The following is a 10,435-nucleotide window of genomic DNA, read 5'->3' as shown; positions in this document are numbered from 1 at the left end:
TTGGGGTAATGCACCTGGTGCCGTAGCTAACCGAGTAGCTCTAGAAGCATGTGTACAAGCTCGTAATGAGGGACGTGATCTTGCTCGTGAGGGTAATGAAATTATCCGTGAGGCTAGTAAATGGAGTCCTGAACTAGCTGCTGCTTGTGAAGTATGGAAGGAGATCAAATTTGAATTTGAGGCAATGGATACAATTTGAGGCAATGGATACTTTGTAATCCAGTAATTACTCTTCGTTCTTTTAATTGACTTTCAATTAAACTAAATTCGGCTCAATCTTTTACTAAAAGGATTGAGCCGAATACAATACAAAGATATTATTGTATATCTTTTTTACTAGATATACAAAATAGAAAATTGAAATAAAAATATAAGACGAAACAACTTAAAAATTTTTATTGTTGTGCTGGATCCGCAATTAAGCCTATGGATCCTTAGGATTGGTGTAGTCATTTAATATTTAATATATTATATCCCGTAGCGTCGTTTCAGATCCGGGATCGAGCCAAGTATCACAACTTCTTCTACCCCATCCTGTATATTGTCCTTTTTGTTCTGTCTTGGAATACAAATTTTTTAGTAGACGAGATTTTACGAAAAAAGTTCTTCATATTCATAGGGATAACAACGATTTTTTTTATGTGAATTTGACAATTTGACATAACCGGTGAGAAACCACTATTTATAAATTAATAATTGAATTGATTTAATTGAAAAAAAAAAATAATTCTCTTTTGAGAGAACGCTAAGTATCACTTCACTATATATAACGGAACCTTTTTTTTTTTAAGACCGACTCGTTAATACTTAATAATCCTAGTGATTGGATTTAGATCCTATTCTGATAGGAAATGAGATATTTAAATGATTTCTTTTTTATCGAATGACTATTCAGCTATTGTATTTTCATGTAAATAGGGGCAAGAAAGCTCTATGGAAAAAAGATGGTTAAATTCGATGTTGTCTAAAGGGAAGTTAGAATACAGGTGTAGGCTAAATAAATCAATCAATAGTCTTGGTCCTATTGAAAGTGAAGGATCAATTATAAATAATATGAATAAAAACATTCCTAGTCATAGTGATAGTTACAATTCTAGTTACAGTACTGTTGATGATTTAGTCGGCATTCGGAATTTCATATCTGATGACACTTTTTTAGTTAGGGATAGTAATAGCTGCAGTTATTCCATCTATTTGGATATTGAAAATCAAATTTTTGAGATTGACAATGATCCTTCTTTTGTAAGTGAACTAGAAAGTTCTTTTTATAGTTTTCGGAACTCTACTTATCAAAATAATGTATCTAAGAGTGATGATTCCCACTATGATCAGTACATGTATGATACTAAATATAGTTGGAATAATCACATTAATAGTTGCATTGACAGTTATCTTTGGACTCAAATCTGTATTGATAGTTACATTTTAAGTGGTAGTCACAATTACAGTGACAGTTACATTTATAGTTCTATTTGTGCTGAAGGTGGAAATAGTAGTCAAAGTGAGAGTTTCAGTATAAGAACTAGCACGCATAGAAAAAATTTAACTACAACAGAACGTTCTAATGATCTAGATCTAACTAAAAAATACAGGCATTTGTGGGTTCAATGCGAAAATTGTTATGGATTAAATTATAAGAAAATTTTTAAATCAAAAATGAATATTTGTCAACAATGTGGATACCATTTGAAAATGAGTAGTTCAGATAGAATCGAACTTTTGATTGATCCAGGTACTTGGGACCCTATGGATGAAGACATGGTCTCTTTGGATCCCATTCAATTTGATTCGGAGAATCAACTTTATACTTATAAAGATCGTCTTTCTTCTTATCAAAGAAAGACAGGATTAACTGAGGCTATTCAAACAGGCACAGGTAAATTAAATGATATTCCAGTAGCAATTGGGGTTATGGATTTTCAGTTTATAGGGGGTAGTATGGGATCCGTAGTAGGAGAGAAAATCACCCGTTTGATCGAGTATGCTACCAATCAATTTTTACCTCTTATTTTAGTGTGTGCTTCGGGAGGAGCACGCATGCAAGAAGGAAGTTTGAGCTTGATGCAAATGGCAAAAATATCTTCCGCTTTATATGATTATCAATCAAATAAAAAATTATTCTATGTAGCAATCCTTACATCTCCTACTACTGGTGGGGGTGACAGCTAGTTTTGGTATGTTGGGGGATATCATTATTGCCGAACCGAATGCCTACATCGCATTTGCGGGTAAAAGAGTAATTGAACAAACATTGAATAAGGCAGTCCCTGAGGGTTCACAGGAGGCTGAATCTTTATTCGATAAGGGCTTATTCGATCTAATCGTACCACGTAATCCTTTAAAAGGTGTTGTGAGTGAGTTATTTCAGCTCCACGCTTTCGTTCCCTCGAATCAAAATTCAATCAAGTAAAGCCTTACTTAACTTAAAAAATGAATTCTTTTTTTTTTTATTTCTTCCGCAAAATTTGGCACGGGGAAGAAAATGAATTTCATGCTCCCTTCTTAACATTACATGTGTATATATACTTCAACTATAGCAAATAGCGGCATAGAGTCTTGCATCTTTCTACATCTCTAGCGGATCTCTAGTTTTACTAAGAATCCTTGTTGTTGGATCGGATTATAACTACCTTTTTGGGAATTTGTACGAAAATCTTTATGAAATTTTATTAAAAAAAAATGCTAAGACAAGATAATAACTAAAATAATGCAAACGTCTATTATGATACATATATCTCATGTCGAAAGATGAGTAAGTCCATTTATTTAATTCGACATTCCTCATTCCTTTTCTATATATACTCACGTAGATATTACTTAGTATAATTATATATTGAATTAGTATAATTATAAGATACCTTTTATAACAATCAATAAATAACAGGTAAAACTATTAATATAACAATGAAAATATTAAGTCGAGGTATCCATTCTATGACAACTCTCACCACCTTACCCTCTATTTTTGTGCCTTTAGTGGGCCTAGTATTTCCGGCAATTGCAATGGCTTCTTTATTTCTTCATGTTCAAAAAAACAAGATTTTTTAAATATGCTGTCTATTTTTTTTTTTCAAAACTTAGACTTTGACGATAACACAGCTATCTATTTAGTAGACTAGAATCTAACATGTGGCTTACTCCAAACATAAGCGATTATACATACGTAAACATGATATCTGAGGAAATCAATTAGAAGTATTTCAAAATAGAAAATAGATAAGTTTCAAAATAGAAAATAGATAAGAGATCGGGCGACAAATGTTTGAGATATAAAATCAATATACCTATATGGATGTAGGTATCTATAGGGAATCATATAAAGGTGATGTTATTATTTTAGATCTAAGTAATTCGATGAATTACTTAGATCTAAAGTAAAGGTTCACATCAAAATAGTGCTAGTTGATTAGAGTTACTTCGGAAACAAAAAAAGTAAAATAGATTTTTTTTGATTCTCTTAATTCCAATAAAATGCAACGAGATCTAGTATGAATTGGCGATCAGAACGTATATGGATAGAATTTATAAGAGGATCTCGAAAAATCAGCAATTTCTGCTGGGCCTTTATCCTTTTTTTAGGTTCATTAGGGTTTTTATTGGTTGGAACTTCCAGTTATCTTGGTAGGGATTTGATAGCTTTATTTCCGTCTCAGCAAATAATTTTTTTTTCCACAGGGGATCGTAATGTCTTTCTATGGGATTGCCGGTCTCTTTATTAGCTCCTATTTGTGGTGCACAATTTTGTGGAATGTAGGTAGCGGTTATGATCGATTCGATAGAAAAGAAGAAATAGTGTCTATTTTTCGTTGGGGGTTTCCTGGAAAAAATCGTCGAATCTTCCTACGATTCCTTATGAAAGACATTCAGTCCATCAGAATAGAAGTTAAAGAGGGTATTTATGCACGTCGTGTCCTTTATATGGAAATAAGAGGCCAAGGGGCCATTCCCTTGACGCGTACCGATCAGAATCTGACCCCACGAGAAATTGAGCAAAAGGCTGCCGAATTGGCCTATTTCTTGCGTGTACCAATTGAAGTTTTTTGAAAAATGAAGTTCAGAATGAATTTTGTTCGTAGCAAGAGGGATAAAACTGAAATGAAAGAATAGTCTTTTTTATAGACCATAGTAATAGTATATATAACTTAACTGGAATTTCTTCAGAATGCTCATTTGACCCAAAGCAGACGTATACGGAACAGCCAGAAAACTTTCTTTGTCCGAAATTTTGATCCGTATGTAAATCAACTGCACAGTAACAAAAAAAAGTGGATTCTTTGTTATTTTCTTTCTGTATTATTTCGAAATTCAAGGATTAACTAATAAATCACAAATCAAAAACTAAAAAACAGGGAATGGATTCATAATAGTATGCATATGACTTGTAATAGAACTTATGTTTGATATAAATATTAGTAGTGTAGAGAGTTAACGAATGAAGTGAGTTCATTAAAAAATAAAAGACGAAAAAATGGAAAAAAAGAAAGCATTCATTCCCCTTCTATATCTTGCATCTATAGTATTTTTGCCCTGGTGGATCTCTCTTTCATTTAATAAAAGCCTAGAATCTTGGGTTACTAATTGGTGGAATACTGGTCAATCCGAAATTTTTTTGAATGATATTCAAGAAAAGAGTATTATAAAAAAAGTTCTAGAATTAGAGGAACTCTTTCTCTTGGACGAAATGCTAAAGGAATACCCAGAAACACATCTACAAAAGCTTCGTATCGGAATCTACAAAGAAACGATCCAATTGATCAAGATGCACAATGAGGATCGTATCCATATGATTTTGCACTTCTCGACAAATATAATCTGTTTCGTTATTCTAAGTGGTTATTCTATTCTTGGTAATGAAGAACTTGTTATTCTTAACTCTTGGGTTCAAGAGTTCCTATATAACTTAAGCGACACAATAAAAGCTTTTTCTATTCTTTTATTAACTGATTTATGTATAGGATTTCATTCACCCCATGGTTGGGAACTAATGATTGGTTCTGTCTACAAAGATTTTGGATTTTCTCATAACGATCAAATTATATCCGGTCTTGTTTCCACTTTTCCAGTCATTCTTGACACAATTTTAAAATATTGGATCTTCCGTTATTTAAATCGTGTATCTCCCTCACTTGTAGTGATTTATCATTCAATGAATGACTGAAAAATATAATGTTTGTTACTTTGTACATAAGTAAAACATTCAAAATTGTACTTATTCCTTCTACCCATCGCGAAGGATGCCTCCTATATTCGAGTAACTTTATTTCAGTAAATAGCAGAATCATGGATAGGGAACTATACTAGGGACCTACCTAATTTTATTGTAGAAATTTTTGGGCTCAATGATTGGACCATGCAAACTAGAAATACCTTTTCTTCGATAAAGGAAGAGATTACTCGATCTATTTCCGTATCACTCATGATATATATAATAACTTGGGCACCCGTTTCAAATGCATATCCCATTTTTGCACAACAGGGTTATGAAAATCCACGAGAAGCAACCGGCCGTATTGTCTGCGCCAACTGCCATTTAGCTAATAAGCCCGTGGATATCGAGGTTCCACAAGCGGTACTTCCTGATACTGTATTTGAAGCAGTTGTTCGAATTCCTTATGATATGCAACTGAAACAAGTTCTTGCGAATGGTAAAAAGGGTGGTTTGAATGTGGGGGCTGTTCTTATTTTACCCGAGGGGTTTGAATTAGCCCCCCCCGATCGTATTTCTCCCGAGATTAAAGAAAAGATGGGCAATCTTTCTTTTCAGAGCTATCGTCCCACTAAAAAAAATATTCTTGTGATAGGTCCTGTTCCTGGTCAGAAATATAGTGAAATCACCTTTCCTATTCTTTCCCCGGACCCTGCGACTAAGAAAGATGTTCACTTCTTAAAATATCCCATATACGTAGGCGGGAACAGGGGAAGGGGTCAGATTTATCCCGACGGGAGTAAGAGTAATAATAATGTTTATAATGCTACAGCAGCAGGGATAGTAAGCAAAATAATACGAAAAGAAAAAGGAGGATATGAAATAACCATAGTGGATGCAGCGAATGGGCGTCAAGTGGTTGATATTATCCCTCCAGGACCAGAACTTCTTGTTTCAGAGGGCGAATCCATCAAACTTGATCAACCATTAACGAGTAATCCTAATGTGGGAGGATTTGGTCAGGGAGATGCGGAAATCGTCCTTCAAGATCCATTACGTGTCCAAGGCCTTTTGTTCTTTTTTGCATCTGTTATTTTGGCACAAATCTTTTTAGTTCTTAAAAAGAAACAGTTTGAGAAGGTTCAATTGTCCGAAATGAATTTCTAAATCTGGGGATTTATCAAATAAAGTTCGTAAAAAAAACCAAATTCTTGTTGGCAATTCTATAATTTAATTATGTATGATCAAAAAATTATGAAAAACTTTTTCCCTTGTTTTTTTTTTTATTCTTTTTCGACCCTATTTCGGTAATTACTTGTACCGCATTACTAGTCATAGTATGGATATTATATTGTCAGGAAGACTATTTTACCTCTTCTTTATTTCTTTGTTTTTTACAATACAAATAGGAGCGGTATTATTATGATTATTATGTCACTGGTGCCAGATTGAAATGTCATTGAATGTGTCTATTTTTATTCTAATAGAATAAAAATAGAGTAGATATTAAAAATAAGATAAGTAAATGGAGAATAGAAAAAAAATGAAGGGAACAAAGGATTCTAGAAGGAATTATGCATCTTTCTAGTATTCGATACCAGAAAAATTCCTTTTCTTGTTCTGGTGTCGAAATAATAAACTAATGAATTATTCTTGATCCCGTTCGTCAAAGATCTCTATTCTTAGTTTCAATTTTTCCCGGTTTATCAGAACCTTTTTTTCGATTTATTACATAAGTAGTGAACAAATTCAATGAATTTTTCAATTCTATTTTATATTAAAATAACTATAGAAAATTCTATTAGTATATTTTAATCTATTTAAAGGGTTTGTGATATCTGATCGATAGAAATATAATATTGTTATATTGGGATTGTATCATCCAGAAAGAGGGAATCGAGTGATTCTCTCTTTCTTTTTTTCGCTTTGAAATGAAAGTATCGACCGATACGATCGCGAAAGAGATGGTCTGAATCAATTTTTTTTTTGAAGCAATTCAGAATCAGAAAGAAATGAAGTTTTTTGAAAAAATAGGAAAGATCCATTTTTTCATTTATATGAATAAATTAGTCTAATTCTAATTAGTAAGAGCTCAACGGGACCTACCCCCTCTTTTTTTCTGATTTGAGGGGGATCCTGTTGAGTTCTTACGCTTTCATGTCTCCAACTCAGTTCATCCGATTATTACAGAGATGAACCTAAGCCGGAATATGAACCATAAAAGAAAATACCAACTAAACCGATCACAGGAATACCAGTTACAGTACCGATTATCCAAAGAGGAATCCTTCCAGTAGTCTCGGCCATTTGTCCCACTTCCCTCCCCATTTCATCAAGTGGTCGTGCTAGAGACAGAAACAGTCATAGATAATTATGAGATGATATCCTTCCGAATGGGATAAGATAATTCGTACTATTATTTAGTATTTTCTTTTATTTAATTGAAGAAATAATTGGAAAATAAAACAGCAAGTACAAAAATGAGTAATAACCCCCAGTAAAGACTGGTACGATTCAATTCAACATTTTGTTCGTTCGGATTTGATTGTGTCATAGCTCTATAATTCGGATTAGGTTTATCGTTGGATGAATTGCATTGCTGATATTGACCCTAAAAAAGAAACGGTAGGTACAGCTAGTCCGTGAACAGTTAACCATCGCACTGTAAAAATAGGATAAGTTTTATCGATAGTCATTTGGTCCTCCTAAAAAGATCTACTAAATTCATCGAGTTGTTCCAAAGAATCAAAACGGCCAGTTATTAATGGAATTCCTTGTCGGCTCTCTGTAAAATACTCATTTGGACGAGGGCTTCCAAAAACATCGTAAGCTAAACCCGTGCTGACGAATAACCAACCTGCAATGAATAGAGAAGGTATAGTAATGCTATGAATGACCCAGTATCGAATACTGGTGATAATATCAGCAAAAGAACGTTCTCCTGTGCTTCCAGACATGCCGAGCTCCACATATTCTTGTACAGTCAAAAGGGGGATCGATTCCGTAAAAGATGAGATCAGTAAATGGAAATTAACTGAAATTTTATCTTTGTAAGATCGTCAATATTGTACCGAGGGTGTTTTTAGAGTATACCGAATCAGTATAGCTATCCTTCTTCTGACGCAGCAACGCAATTTCACAATAAGTATCAAAATGAAGCACTAAAACTAAATAATATAATTTGTTTCTTCTTTTCTTGCTGCTTGTCGATGTAGAATCATATACCATTCATTCAATAGAAAATTCTGAAAATGCCTGTCTGTAGTATTAAGGATTCTATCGGTTATTGGCTTCGGGCTAGAAAGCGAAGATTGGGTAAAATGTGAATCCGACTGGTTGGTTTATAATAATTTAGGAAGCAGATTCTAATAGTCCCAAAATTCAATGAAATTAGACGTGAAATCTCGAAATATTTCTTTTGTGTTTGTAGTTATATTTTTGTTTGAATCTTTTTTTATTTTAAGGAATTGGTTAGTCGTCCAGTAACAAGTAACAGTAGTACATAGGATTCGATGAACGAAACAGAACAACGAATAGAAGAATAATAAATATTCGTAATGCACGCATTATTGTTTTATATTAGACTCAAACGATCGTTCTTCAACTAATTAGAAGAATGTTTTTAATATGGAAAGAATAAGAATAAATGGAGAACCTAGTTTCGAGTGATCTGATCGTGCGATACTTTTTTTCTTTTTAAAAAAGATTTTATGGAAATGAACCCACTACATAAAATCTAATTAGTGGGAATACAATTTCATAAATAAAGGGCATTATAAGGTCATTCATTCTTCAGCGATTCAAAGAGCATTTCATTTTTGGAATCAAGTTACACAACATAGTTTATTTATTATTTTTCTTTTTTTTTTTTTTTTTTTCTTTCTAATTATTTAGAATCCATTTAATAGATTTATATATTTACTAGATTTATATATTAAATTATTGTTTATAAATTCTTTATAATAAGAATATTTGTTTTGAAAACTCAAGAGTTGTTCAATGAATCCCTTGATTCCGAATTGCGGGATAGAGAGACAGATGATGAATTGATTTCTTACCTATGTCACAAGATTTTTGTTAGTATCATCTATAATCATAATAATAGATGAATCAAAAACTTTCAATTGAATATATTTTTTCAATTAGTATTTTTACTTATCCATCCGCGTATCTTTCAAAAATAGAAACTTAGGGAAGTGCTTTATAAACATATGGATAAAAATAACGTATTTCATTTAGCCTCGTCATGCCTACTATCACTAGTTATTTCGGTTTTCTACTAGCAGTTTTAACTATAACCTCAGCTCTATTTATCGGTCTGAACAAGATACGACTTATTTGATTAAAATTCATTGAATGCACAATTCAAAAAAAAGAAAGATTTCGGTGTTATTCAATATATTCTATATATTGTAGAGTTCTTTACCTTGTCAATTCAATTTCGAATTCTTGGTCATTGAGATTCATGGGCAATACCGATTAATATTTTAAGGATAGATATTACCTCTCCTTTTCCTCGTTCAACTAAATTGAAATGATTGAAGTTTTTCTATTTGGAATCGTATTAGGTCTAATTCCTATTACTTTGGCTGGATTATTTGTGACCGCATATTTACAATACAGACGGGGGGATCAGTTGGACCTTTGATTAATTAACAGTTCTTTTTTTTGATTGACCCCCTACTTGCTTTATAGGAGGTAAAATTTTGATTTCTGTTGAATTATTTCAGTATCATTTTGATTTAACAACAACAAGAATCGAATCACGCTCTATAGGATTTGAACCTACGACATCGGGTTTTGGAGACCCGCGTTCTACCGAACTGAACTAAGAGCGTTTTATTATCAAACTAAAAGCAACCCGAATATATCTTCGATACATATATTATCATAGAGAATATCATAAAATTAAATAAAAAAAGATTGATTCGATATATGTATGTTCAATTTTTATGGATCTCAATTGATTCCTCGTTACTGTTCAGAAGATAAGTAATAGGTAGGGATGACAGGATTTGAACCCGTGACATTTTGTACCCAAAACAAACGCGCTACCAAGCTGCGCTACATCCCTTTCAATTGGTCTACAGTGTTATTGTAGAGAATCCCTGTCTTGTTTTCCACATTTTTTATTTATTTCCTCCATTGGTATACACAAATTATCTTGCCATTTCTTCTTTTTTGTCTCATATCATATATAAAATATAATAAAAATAATAAAAAGACTTATATACGTATGAAATAATAAATATTAAATCCGCCGTAAAGAAAAATGAATATTTGGGGTGG

General features: G+C 32.7%; 2 non-coding genes across 2 annotated transcripts; both read right to left on the bottom strand.

Moving 5' to 3' along the window:
* Positions 1 to 9,910: 9,910 nt before the first annotated feature.
* Positions 9,911 to 9,984, bottom strand: TRNAW-CCA (transfer RNA tryptophan (anticodon CCA)). Its single transcript has one exon. It is a non-coding gene; the product is annotated as a tRNA-Trp (tRNA).
* Positions 9,985 to 10,146: 162 nt separating this feature from the next.
* On the bottom strand, positions 10,147 to 10,220 carry TRNAP-UGG (transfer RNA proline (anticodon UGG)). The gene has a single exon. It is a non-coding gene; the product is annotated as a tRNA-Pro (tRNA).
* Between the last annotated feature and the right edge of the window lie 215 nt (positions 10,221 to 10,435).

The sequence above is a fragment of the Cucumis melo genome, unplaced genomic scaffold (assembly GCF_025177605.1).
Source record: "Cucumis melo cultivar AY unplaced genomic scaffold, USDA_Cmelo_AY_1.0 utg001906l, whole genome shotgun sequence".
NCBI classification, from domain to species: domain Eukaryota; kingdom Viridiplantae; phylum Streptophyta; class Magnoliopsida; order Cucurbitales; family Cucurbitaceae; genus Cucumis; species Cucumis melo.
The sequence above is the reverse complement of the archived record's forward strand: the minus strand, read 5'-3'. Positions and strand labels throughout refer to the sequence as shown.